At 44.0% G+C, this 13,299-nt stretch overlaps 1 long non-coding RNA gene across 1 annotated transcript; it reads left to right on the top strand.

Annotated features, from left to right (window-relative positions):
- Window positions 1–1,747: 1,747 nt before the first annotated feature.
- On the top strand, window positions 1,748–11,793 carry LOC149371082 (uncharacterized). The gene is made up of 3 exons (XR_016286530.1): window positions 1,748–1,846; window positions 7,442–7,550; window positions 11,721–11,793. It is a non-coding gene; the product is annotated as an uncharacterized LOC149371082 (long non-coding RNA).
- Window positions 11,794–13,299: the final 1,506 nt, after the last annotated feature.

Genomic DNA, 13,299 nt, shown 5'->3' with positions numbered 1-13,299 from the left:
GAGGGAAAGTCCACTGAGCTCGCATGAGTGCACGGCAGCTTGTCTTTGTCGAAAGTATTTGGAGAATAATGAATTTTGTTACCTGGCAGAGATAAAGCAAGGATGGCAGTGTTTTGTAATGTCCACAGGGCATTCTTCCAAAGCCCAGTATGCATGTAATTCCTTCATTTTGTGCAACATAAAATGTCTTCCCTTTACACTCATGGTTGAAACAAAATGCTATTTGAATACTTCACCACTCAAAAAATGAAGGCCATTGTGCTGCTCTACAAAATATCAGGCTGCAGCGGTTGTTGCGAGGCAAATTCACCAGGTTGTCATCATCATCAGTCTAACACCCAATGCAGGGCAGAGGCCTCTCCCATGTCTCTCCAATTAACCCTGTCCTTCGCCAGTTGTGGCCACCGTATCCCCACAAACTTCTTAATCTCATCCGCCCGCCTAACTTTCTGCTGCCCCCTGCTACGTTTGCCTTCTCTTGGAATCCACTCTATCACTCTTAAGGACCACTGGTTATCTTGCCTTTGCATTACATCTCCTGCCCAAGCCCATTTCTTCCAAATAACCCACGTTTTTTTCACACCTATTTGTCAGGCTCCGCGTTTTTTTCTCACCTATTCGTCAAGCTGCAAGCCACTTGCACGCTCTACAAACCTATTTAAAGTACATTATCCTGCATTGTTGGCATGGAGTGTGTAGTGCTAAAACAAAAAATAATACAATAGCTGATGATCTGCTAGAGCAACAGAATTCCAAGAGTTTGAGAAGGGCAGTGGGAGAACTAGCAAGGCGGGATAGCGAAATTCGACAAGCAGTGGACAGGGATCCTGCAACTTGTAGAGGACAGGCAAATTGGAGACTTGTGGAAGGGGCTGTAGTCTTGAGTGCGCCTAGCCGGCCTTGTGATGCATTGTATAGGGCCCTTTGTTTTTGAGTAAAACTGGTTTCTCCTGATTGTTGCATTCCAGAAAGATTCATCAAGATTGGGTTAAACCCAAGTTTCGCGTGCAAATGTGCCTGTAAGAAAGTGTAGATTGATAATGCATGAAGCTAAAGAACCACCGGAGAGTAGTGGATACGTCTCGTATTTCTTCGTAGCTATATTGTTTAAACAGTGCTGGCTATTTTAATTCCTTTTTAATGCTTATTGCTTGTCGAGTTGCATAAAATTTTAGGATAAATTGAAAACTGCAGGTAGGTTTAATTACAATAATTATACCCGTATTTCTGAAGCTCTGTTCGAAGAGAGGTCCACATTTTGTGTGCATGCTTTGAATTTGATTATTTTCACAATGCAAAATGGAGGACAGGTCTGCTGTGAGAGTTTTTTTGCAATGAAGCGAGAGCAAGTGGTGCGGAATGCTTGTTACTGTGTCGCCCTGCCAATATTTCTAGAACCCCTGGGACCACTGAGCTTGGGAGTATCTATGACTCAAAAGGTCGGAGCTGATTGCCCATTCCGTGGTTGTCTGTATTAACCGGTGCAAGGCCAAGGGCTCATAGCTAACAAGCATATGACACCATAGAACTAGATGCAGTCAGGCTGGGACTGTGCAGTATGTCAGTGTTAACGAGGTCGTGATAAACGAGGTTTACTCTGCGAAGCTAGTGTGAAATAATAATTGTTCTTATGGAAAATATCGTTTTTTCTTAGTCATTGCAGCAATACAAGCATATCAAATCTGATATCTCTCACTCATCCCTCTATGTTTCAGTTTCAAGGGACCAAAAGTTGCGTGGAAGTCGTGCAAGCCACAAAGTTGCGTGCGGCTTGAGCCAGCATTCAGGAGCAGGCTGGGAATTTGCGAATTGCCAGTGGTATTCGCTCAGTCAAGCAGGCTTTACTGTAAGTACAGTGTTTTCGCCATAGCATTTCTTTGAAAAGTACGCATTGAGCTTGAATAGGACAAGCTGTCGCTCTAGTTGGTCTGATCCTTTGTGGTTGACAGAGCTTAGAAACAAAGACTGGGGTCAGAAAGAAAAAATATGAGGGCACAGGTGCTGACTACAGATTTATTCCAGAATCACCGAAACACTGCACATATAACCAAAACACAGGCGCCAACAGGTGGCAATTTTATGCACTCGTGGCAACAATAAGTGATATGGCCAATAGTGGGAAAACAACACAAACTAGAAACAGAAACCAAGACTATAGAGCAGGGAAGGATGAAACCATAACAAGGTTAAAGGAATAGTTTTAAGCAAGTCATTTTTAAGACCACCAGCACGTGAAACAGTGGAACGGTTTGACCAAAATTTTCAAGTACTGGTCTGATAACACGGAACTAAAACACTACACGCAAACACAGATCAAGGGCAGTGAAATAAAAGTAAAATGGCAAGAAAAAACATGCCGTGAAAAGAAAATGGTGATTGGGCAAGCAAACAAGAATTGGTCTACAAAGGTGAAGTGAGCTAAAAAACTGAAAGAATAAAAGGGGAGTAAATGCACATGAGCAACAAAGGTGAAGCCAAGAATTAACATGGCTACAGGAGGAAGATGAGCTACTGTAAAAACGAGAGAGATAAAATATCAAAATATGAAATTCAATTAGTATTAAAGATAAAAGCAAACAAAAACGCGAAAATAGAGGAGTTGGCAGAAAAGTCAAGGCATGCAAGATGTTTTTAAAACCAGGGCTAGGTCAAACATCCTGAAGAAAGGCAATCTTTTTTTCTGAGGGTGTTCTTGCCCATTAATCCTCGAGTCTCAAAATCCCGGCGGCTCCCACCAGTTCGTCATGTCGGCTTATTCTGGTGCTTTTTTAACACAATGGCACTTTTTCGAACATGGGTGGCATGGCTTTTTTCGGTCACAGTTTTGGCAATGGACTTGCAGATTTAGGACGTGCTTGTAGGCCAGTTGGTTGGAAATCGTTAGAAAAACCGCAAAACAGAATGGGACAAAGGCAGGCAAAACACAAGGCGGTACGACAACTGAACATTTATTGAAGAAATGAGTGCTCATATGGATCAGTTGCGCATGTAATCTGCAAACAATCATTGCAAAAACAACCTAGGGAGGGAAACAAATTCCAATTCTTTCTGAAAAATGGACACAGAAGGCGTGCTATGCCACCTATCTGGCTTCGACCTCAGGATGGCAACAGCCTTGAGAATTTCTTTCCAACTGGCCCTTTATTCATCCAATAATAATGTGCAGTTCAGTTTAGGTTAACAGTCTTTACAACTGGGACAGTGGACAGGCAGGCAAGGTCGTCCGGGCCTACCCAAGGAATGCTAATACTTTTGCAAGGGAGTGTTTCACCATCTACCAATTTGGCCGGTATAAAATCGACCACAGCTGAGAGGAATCGTGTACACCACCCCCGTTGCACATGGCATGAGGCATTCAAAAAGTACCGCCAACGGGCATGTTGTACGAGATTCCCCTCAGCTGTGGCCAGTTTTATATCGTCCAAAGTGGTAGATGTTTACACATTTGTTTGCAAGAGTATGCGTGTTCCTTGAGTAGACCCGGAGGCATTTGCCGTCCCACTCACTGTCTCATTGTAGACTGCTATCCCAAACTGAACTGCACACAGATTATTGGATGAAGAAAGAAGCAGTTGGAAAGAGAAATTGTCGAGGCTGTTGCCATCTTGAGGTCAGAGCCAGATAAGTGTGTCAGCACGCCTACTGTGTTCATTTTTCAGAAAAATTAGCGTTTCTGTCTGTGTTTCCCCCGGTTGTTTTTGTTTCGTTTTTGAGCAGGTGATTGTCATATTTGCTCAGCTCTATGATTGCCATTGAATTTTTTTGCCTCTTTACGATTGTTTGCAGATTACACACGTGACTTGTCTATATAAGCACTGCTGTTCAATAAATTTTCAGTTGTCAGTACGGCCTTGTGTTGTCACCTGCCTCTGTGTGATAGTTTTGTGGTTTTGCTCTTTCCGACTGGCAGATTCTCGAGAAATGTACCCGATAAATCAATCTTATGCTCCCTTATCCTTTCATTGATGCCAATGTATACCTTGCCGCAAGACAAAAGGATTGATTAAATGCCCTCCGCGCATGGCGCTAAGGGTTTTCTGTGCTGCGTGGTGCAGCATCTTTTTTTTTTTTCATTTAGGATTCCGCAACTGCAATAGGTTCTAGGGGGTCAGAAAAGGCAATGTCTACTCCTGCTTTCTCTCCGATTTTCTTAAGGTTCTGTGAAATTTACCTTTAGAAAATTCGAGAGATAGAGTAGATGCTTTTTTTGCTGCCGCCCCCCCCCCCCCCCATCACCTATCACACCTCTCTAGGATCGTCAATGAAAAAGAAAAAAGAAACAGGCTGCACTGCATTGCACAGAAACCCTTAGTGGCATGCACAAGAAGTGCTTTCTCAATCCCTTTTTCTTGCTGCAAGGTATACATTGGCATCAATGGAAGGCTAAGAGAGCATTACACTGATTTATCGGGTACATCTCTTAGGTACCTGCAAGTCCACTGCTGATAATGGGACGCAAAAAAGCCATGCTGCCCAAAGTTCGAGAAAGCCACTGTGTTAATAGAGCCCCGTAATAAGCTGACGCAATGCAATGGTGGAAGCCACAGAGATTTTCAGGCTCCGGGGTGAATGTAAAGAACACGCTTGGTTTCACTCGGAGGATTGCCTTTCTTTGTGGACGTACTTGATCTAGCCCTGGTTCTACATGTGTGTTACATGCCTTGCCTCTTCTGCCAACTTCCCTCTTTTGGTGTTTTTCCTTGATTTTTGCCTTCATACTGGTTATTGAATTTCACTTTTTTATATTTTATCTCTCGGCTTCACTGTACGTCATCTTCCACTTTTAACCATCTTAATTGTTGGCTTCACCTTTGTGGCTCATGCGCGTTTTTATTCCCCTTTTATCCTTTTCATTTTTAGCACACTTCACCTTCGCTTGTTGCTTAATTCTCGTTTGCTTACCCAATCGCCATTTTGCTTCTATTGCGTGTTTTTTCTTGCCATTTCTCTTTCATTTTTTTTTTCACTGCGCTTGGTCTGTGTTTGTGTATAAGGTTTTTTAGTTCCATTTTATCAGACCAGTTCTTAAATATTCTTTCGTTCAAACCTATCCACTGTTGGCAGTCTTTTAAAAATGACTTGCTTATAAATTTTTCTCTCACCTTGTTCTGGTTTTATCCTGTGCTGTGTCCTCTGGTTTTTGCTTCTAGCTTTTGTTGTTTTTCCACTACTTCTCATACCACTTCTTGTTACGAGTGCATAAATCGCTGCTTGTTGGTGCCTGTGGTGTGGGTATTTATGCAGTATGTCGGCAGTTCTGGGAAAAGTTTTAAGTTCAGTGCCTGTGCCATCATATTTTTTGTTTGTGTCCCTAGTCTGTATGTCTGAGTGCTGTCAACCACAATCGGTGCATTGAGCTGACTGCTCTGCAGCTACCCGTGTGTATGCAATGAAGTGGCTTCAAGAATAATGTACACAAAAAAATTGATTGCTTAAAATTTCTGGCATGTTTTCTAGGGAAACATTTGGCATTTAAAGGGCTAAGAGTGCTCTGAAAATCTAAAAATTATGTGCTTCTTGGGGCCTTTCCTCAAATTTCACATCACCTTGTAGCGTGATGCAAGACGTTCAAGTTGTTACCCACAGTTTACTTTTTTGTTGCCCACTTATTGGCTGCCACCTTCTTTGGGAGGCAGTGTCATGGGGTTTGGGAGACAATCTGATTCCTGTGTGTTGGCTGAAGCTGTAAGCTTTTGGATGTGGGGAGCAGGTTCACGGTGCCAACTTTTGGCTGTAACTACAGTTTGGCCATGACTGTTAGTCCTTTTCTGTGATGCAGTGTCATTTATGTAATGCATAATTTGATGATGAAGCAGTCTCAGGGGTTGCGGTGCTCAGCTGTTGACTTCAAAGACACAGGATCGATCCTGGCCGCGGCAGTCGCATTCTGATGGAGACAAAATGCTGGAAGCTTGTGTACTGTGCGATGTCAGTGCACGTGAAAGAACCCCATGTGGATGAAATTATCAGAGCCCTTCACTATGGCATCCCTCATAGCCTGAGTCACTTGGGACATTAAACCCCATAAATCCAAACCCATTTTGGTACTTCTCAGCTTCGCCGCTGGCCTCTGCAGGCCAGCGAAACCTCCCACAAGTTGACGAACGGCAGTTTTTACACCATTCGTAAATGCCTACATAGACGCTACATCATTGGTGGCAAAGGTTGCCAGATGTGCAAGCGTTTCCGGTAGTTTTTCTCTGTTGCTTTCGTCAGGCAGCTTGCAAAAGATGTTTTACTAGGCTAATAAACGGTGAGGTTCTTTGTGTTCTTAAGGTGGTGCAGCGTGATAAAACAGACACATAATAGCCATGCCATGCTTTTTTGTAGCCAAAGGCAATTTTTCGCCTTATTCTCATCATTTGCCTTTCATGCTTCCTCGAGGGACGGCAGTTGGAAGAATGTCTCTAGAGCAGCTCCTTGTCTGAAGAAATGCCGAGTGGCATTCTTCAATCCTAACTGCCCATCAAATGGAAGAGCAGTTGTTTTCTCCACTCCACAGAGTGGAGACGGAGTATCGAGTTGAGGCGCACTTCTGAATTCGGCGGTTAGCCTTTCATAGGCAGCAGATATGCGCAATAAACTTTATTTGCTGTTAATCTTCCAGTTAAACACCAAATCCTCCTCATTCCTCATCAGTGCACACACTGTGTAAGGAACTTTGTCACTCCATTTGTCACCACTTTGATGTATGCCATCCCTAATTCAGGGGCTGTATAATTTTTGAAATTTTGTTGAAATTGCTTGAAAACCTTTGCAATTTCCTGCACCTCTCTTTTTTCCCCAAGTCCCAAACCTACGCAGAGTGCAAGTGGGTTTTTAAACTCCAGCTAAATTTTGTTATTCATCAAAGGGCTTTTCTCTCTACTGCTTTGCTGGGTGTATCTGAAGTATAATATTATGCACCAGTGTGTGAAGCTTTGCTCCCAGAGCTATTAGCCCGAGGTAGTAATTTTAGAGCATTGCGTTGCGTTCTCAGCCTGGTTGCGTTTTGAGCCTGAGTTGTGCTGATTCCACGGATAGAACCCAAGTTGGCAGCCTCCAATGCAGCAGTGTATCCCAGTAGTTGCCATGGGAGCCGAGGTGGTTAGATAATGGAATAAAATAATAGCAGGTGGCAGTGTGATGCTCGAGCACCACAGCTCGAAACTAAACTATATCGATCAGTATATGTATATCTGTCTGGCAGGCATTAAAGTCTGGCTGCTTAGTCACGACATTCCTGTAAAATTAGTGGGTGAACCGTTTGGCATGAATGTACCAGATGGTGTCATACGATTCAGCCTGTCGTGCAGCATAAACTTACTAGTTAAGTTAGAGCCTTTCTTGCAGCACGGATTCGAACTGACAACCTATGTTAGGTGTATTAATGCTCATTATTCGATCTGCTCATTTTTTATATTCAACCACACTAACATTACTTATTACCCCATCTGTGCAGATTCCTTCTGGCACTATTTGAAGCTGAAGGGTTGCTCGGCTGAGGATCTCCAAAAGTACCACAAGAAGGTGACGCGCTACCTGGCACAGAAGTGCTGTGGCCTGCGGCGGTAAATATCTGTTCAAGCCAATAGTCTCTTGTTATATGCATGAATAGATTGGGTAAGCTCATGTGCTTACAAAACTCGTAACTTGACTGTATTTCCTAACTGTCTGTATGGTACACTTAGGCACTGGAATAACCTGCAAATCGCACTGGAATTTGCCTACTATAGTGAAATACTGCTTTACCCAAGTTCTGCTTAAGGATAGTCTGCTACTGAGATGACGCACAGAAGATTATATTTATGAACCAGACTGTTAACAGCACTTATGGACCACATTAGCAGACTGTTCTGAGACCGCACGCAGCCAGGCTTTTCAGCGTGGAAGAGGCGGCTTTAGACAAGGCAGGCGAGCGCTCTGTTCCTGCACATTAAGTAGATGTCGGATGAATCTCGAAAAAATATGAACGACGCGCCAGGAATATGACTACTACAACCCTTCGGAGATGTGCAGTGCACAGTATACGGCCATGCCAGCGACATGTCTTTCTGTTCAAACTTTCTCTAAAACCGCTGTCACTATGCAGAAGCAGGCAGCAGTATCTGTACTAAGAATCTTTTAGTGAAGCAGCGCAACGGCACAAGGCCAAGGGAAGAAGGGGACAAAAACAGCGCTGAACTGACAACAAATGTTTATTCTGGATGCTAACAGCATATATATACTCTTTTGCACCTTAGAAAAAACAAAGAAACAGACAGCAGCAGAAAGTATCAATCCCAGTCATTGTGCGCATGCAGCTGTATCGCGTGTACATCGATCATTTGAAATCAGGAAGTTGTGCTCTTTCACCGAGATGGCAACGGAAGGAGTGCTGATACAATTCGCACCCAGCTTCATGATCTCAGATGCCTCAATAATCTCTCGTGTAAGCTTATCCTTGTGTTTGGTAACAACTTGGCTGTTTTTGAATTCTGGGTAACATGAACAGTCACGACAGTGAGTACCTATGTGGCGGGCCGCGTTCTTGACATTGTTTGCGTGCTCTTTAAGTCTTTCATTAAGACACCGGCCAGTTTGGCCGATGTATGACCCACCACACTTCAACGGGACTGAGTACACCACGTTGTCTTGGCATGGCACATACTTCATCCTGTGGTTTTTCTTGCAATTATGACCAGATTCCGATCTTTTATCCGGGCGATTAACTCTCGCACACAAGCCACTCAGTCTGACAGGAGCCGAAAAAACAACATCTACTCCTGCCTTTTTGCCTATTCTCTTCAAATTGTGGGACACAACATGAACATAAGGTATTACTGCCAGATTTTTTTGCTTGGAATGGGGGACAGCTTTGCCCTCCTTCAGCTTTTTCAATATCCCTTCTGCTAGTGATGCCAGAATATGAAGGGGGTATTTTGCGTCTGTTAGCCTATCAACCTGATTGGAGAAACTAAATTCAAACTTGTGTGGGCAGGATTTTTGCATGGCATTTTGAAAGCATGACGCCACAATGCCTCTTTTAACAAGCTTCGAATGGGCTAAGCTGTATGGAAGTAAGGGCTTTTTACCCCTGGGATCAAATGCCCAGCATACATGGAAATCAGTAAAATATAAGGTCAGATCAAGGAACTTAATGCGATCATTCACAGCCACTTCATGCGTAATTTCCAGCGGCGAAAGCACTTCACAGAATATCGCGCACAGGTCATTCACTTCCGCAGCGAAGCTAGCCGGGTCACAATATAGTAAAATTAGGTAATCATCTACATATCGGAACACTCTTGCAACTGTTGAGCTCATGAGTGATTGTTCGAGTGCCCTGTCAAGCTTAGCAAGGAACATGTCACTTAGCAATGGAGCGATGCAAGATCCTATGCAGATCCCATTCTTTTGAACTGTTTTTATTCAAAAGAATGGGATCTGCATAGGATCTTGCATCGCTCCATTGCTAAGTGACATGTTCCTTGCTAAGCTTGACAGGGCACTCGAACAATCACTCATGAGCTCAACAGTTGCAAGAGTGTTCCGATATGTAGATGATTACCTAATTTTACTAGATTGTGACCCGGCTAGCTTCGCTGCGGAAGTGAATGACCTGTGCGCGATATTCTGTGAAGTGCTTTCGCCGCTGTAAATTACGCATGAAGTGGCTGTGAATGATCGCGTTAAGTTCCTTGATGTGACCTTATATTTTACTGATTTCCATGTATGCTGGGCATTTGATCCCAGCGGTAAAAAGCCCTTACTTCCATACAGCTTAACCCATTCGAAGCTTGTTAAAAGAGGCATTGTGGCGTCATGCTTTCAAAATGCCATGCAAAAATCCTGCCCACACAAGTTTGAATTTAGTTTCTCCAATCAGGTTGATAGGCTAACAGACGCAAAATACCCCCTTCATATTCTGGCATCACTAGCAGAAGGGATATTGAAAAAGCTGAAGGAGGGCAAAGCTGTCCCCCATTCCAAGCAAAAAAATCTGGCAATAATACCTTATGTTCATGTTGTGTCCCACAATTTGAAGAGAATAGGCAAAAAGGCAGGAGTAGATGTTGTTTTTTCGGCTCCTGTCAGACTGAGTGGCTTGTGTGCGAGAGTTAATCGCCCGGATAAAAGATCGGAATCTGGTCATAATTGCAAGAAAAACCACAGGATGAAGTATGTGCCATGCCAAGACAACGTGGTGTACTCAGTCCCGTTGAAGTGTGGTGGGTCATACATCGGCCAAACTGGCCGGTGTCTTAATGAAAGACTTAAAGAGCACGCAAACAATGTCAAGAACGCGGCCCGCCACATAGGTACTCACTGTCGTGACTGTTCATGTTACCCAGAATTCAAAAACAGCCAAGTTGTTACCAAACACAAGGATAAGCTTACACGAGAGATTATTACACGAGAGAAAAGATCGGAATCTGGTCATAATTGCAAGAAAAACCACAGGATGAAGTATGTGCCATGCCAAGACAACGTGGTGTACTCAGTCCCGTTGAAGTGTGGTGGGTCATACATCGGCCAAACTGGCCGGTGTCTTAATGAAAGACTTAAAGAGCACGCAAACAATGTCAAGAACGCGGCCCGCCACATAGGTACTCACTGTCGTGACTGTTCATGTTACCCAGAATTCAAAAACAGCCAAGTTGTTACCAAACACAAGGATAAGCTTACACGAGAGATTATTGAGGCATCTGAGATCATGAAGCTGGGTGTGAATTGTATCAGCACTCCTTCCGTTGCCATCTCGGTGAAAGAGCACAGCTTCCTGATTTCAAATGATCGATGTACACGCGATACAGCTGCATGCGTACAATGACTGGGATTGATACTTTCTGCTGCTCTCTGTTTCTTTGTTTTTTCTAAGGTGCAAAAGAGTATATATATGCTGTTAGCATCCGGAATAAACATTTGTTGTCAGTTCAGCGCTGTTTGTCCCCTTCTTCCCTTGGCCTTGTGCCGTTGCGCTGCTTCACTAAGATATGTCAGACCAACTCGCCCACCAGTTCATGTTGTACTAAGAATTCGTATCTTAAAGGAAAAAAGAAAGCGCAATGTCCACCTTTGGCACGATTTCTGCAGTGATGTGCGTTCTGCCGGCTGACAGTACACCGCTTGCTTGGTGTTTTAGGCCTAACATGTGCTTTACTCAAGGTGTAGCGAGAAGCGCTTTTGAACTAGCCACCAGCGATCACAGAAATGTCTACTCTTTTTACCGCCTCTACAATAACTTTATGGTGGTATGAACGTGCAGTTTTTATTCCCGCAACGTCTTCGTAAGTGAAGCGCGCGGAAAAACGGGCCAGGCGGACCGCCTCGCACTGATAGATGCGGGTTGCATGCACGGACTCATTCTGAGCCGTTGGCAGAACAGTCATTACAGGCCATGATGCACTTGGTCACACGTTGCATGCACGTCTGCATCTTGATTTCTATCTGGAAACAGCTTGGTTGACGTCACTTCTGTCAGTAAAGTGCTCTGCATGCCAATGTCTCTCCCATTCCGGACGGTTCCCGCCAGCCATCGTATGAAGCGGCGTGTGCATATTCTTCAGTTGTATAATTGAGGCTTTAATGCATTATTCCTATGGGTTTACGTCGGGCCCGTGCCAATTTGATGTTAAATGTGGATCGTTGCATGAAAGGGGAATGCATAATCAAGATTCCACTGTATGACTTTTGTAACATTTGCATGCATTTGTTGTGTATGCATACTATATATATCACTGTTCTTTTTCTTCACCTAGGACAGTCTGAACAAGAGAGACCTGCTGAAGAAAAATTCTGTATATATATAAATAAATAGTTGATTTGCTCAAAGTGAGGCGTTTTTATACCTGGCTGTACTGCAGGAATGCATCGAATGTTCAGAGTCAGACTGGTGCTCTGTAGCTGCATATTAATTGACAAATAAAGCGTACTTGGTAATGACTACAGGAATACAACACACTACACAAATGCACTACAGAAGGCAGACTACAGAGATACGACACTACAGAATTACGTCACTACAGAAGACAGACTACAGAAATACTACACTACAGAAAGACTACAGAAATACTACTCTACAGAAGACAGACTACAGAAATACTACACTACAGAAGACAGACTACAGAAGTACGACACTACAGACTACAGAGGACAGACTACAGAAATACTACATGCCCAAAATACGACAGACTACAGAAGTTTTCTGTCGTAAATTCCTGTAGTGCGTTTTGACTGGGCGACAAGTGAAATTAGAACCCGAAGCAGTAATTTTCTTTTGAAGCCGATGTGCGCAGGGGCACTCCGCAACTTGGCACACTCCTTCAGGTCCTCCACGGCCCTCAGCTTCCACCTCCTCTCCTAGCACACCCTCACTCCCTAGCTGCCCTGCTGCTGCTTCTGGAGACAGCGGATGCGATGAACTTCTCGCAGCGAAAGCTGCCATGCAGACATGCCAGGCATTCTCACTACGCAAGCACATGCTCGCGAACGAGCCAAAAAAAAAATGAATGAATAGAGAGAGAGAAAGAGGGAAGATGCTTTGGAATGGGAGCTGTCGTACGGAAAGCCCGAATATCGCTCACTGACAGACAGCGAAAACAGAGGAGAGAAAGGAAGAGAGATGGAGGCAAGGAGGAAAGAAAGCCGGCAGGATTGGACGCTTCGTAGTGCATTCCGAAGGCCGAGTTCCTGGTGAGGAGAGAAAGCCTTTGATATTCTCAGCGTTGTCGCCTCTGTTCACTCTAGTGACCTTTATACCGGTGCAGTTTGACCCTTCTGAGCCTGTATTCCACCGCCGTCTTTCTTTGTACTCTCACAGTTTCCTGCCGAGGGGCTATCACGCCCGTTCTGAAGCTCATGCTGAAAGCAACGACACCTGCACAAAAAATAAAGAACAGAAAAGAAAGAAAGAAAGCTTTCGAAGACACAGCGGAGGAGGATGTAAAGATGCCATATTCATCTCTTGGAATCCTTCTGGGTTCTCCAAATCCTAGTTCGCCAGTTTTCACGTTACCGTGTACGTATCAGAACACCGCTTGCGAGGTTGCACGTCCTTTCAATTCTTCCGCTCTATTGCTCGTCACGGGACACTCATATATCGATGGCGCCATCGAATTTCGGGAAGCATTCTGGGAGGGCCACCACTCACGGCCTAGCAAATATTCTTGTAAATTTGAAAAAAAAAAATAAAAAAAACGCCGGCTGAGTACATTAGAAAACAAAGAAAAGAAGCGCATAATGCGAGCATAACCAAGACATTTTGAGTTAGAAACACAAGTGTAGCGCAACCAAAAATAAGCTTGGAAAGTAGGAAGAAAGCGCGGTGGATTGAAAGAA

Source organism: Amblyomma mixtum, chromosome 1 (genome assembly GCF_055824585.1).
Source record: "Amblyomma mixtum isolate Tamu chromosome 1, ASM5582458v1, whole genome shotgun sequence".
Classification (NCBI taxonomy): Eukaryota; Metazoa; Arthropoda; class Arachnida; order Ixodida; family Ixodidae; genus Amblyomma; species Amblyomma mixtum.
The sequence above is the reverse complement of the archived record's forward strand: the minus strand, read 5'-3'. Positions and strand labels throughout refer to the sequence as shown.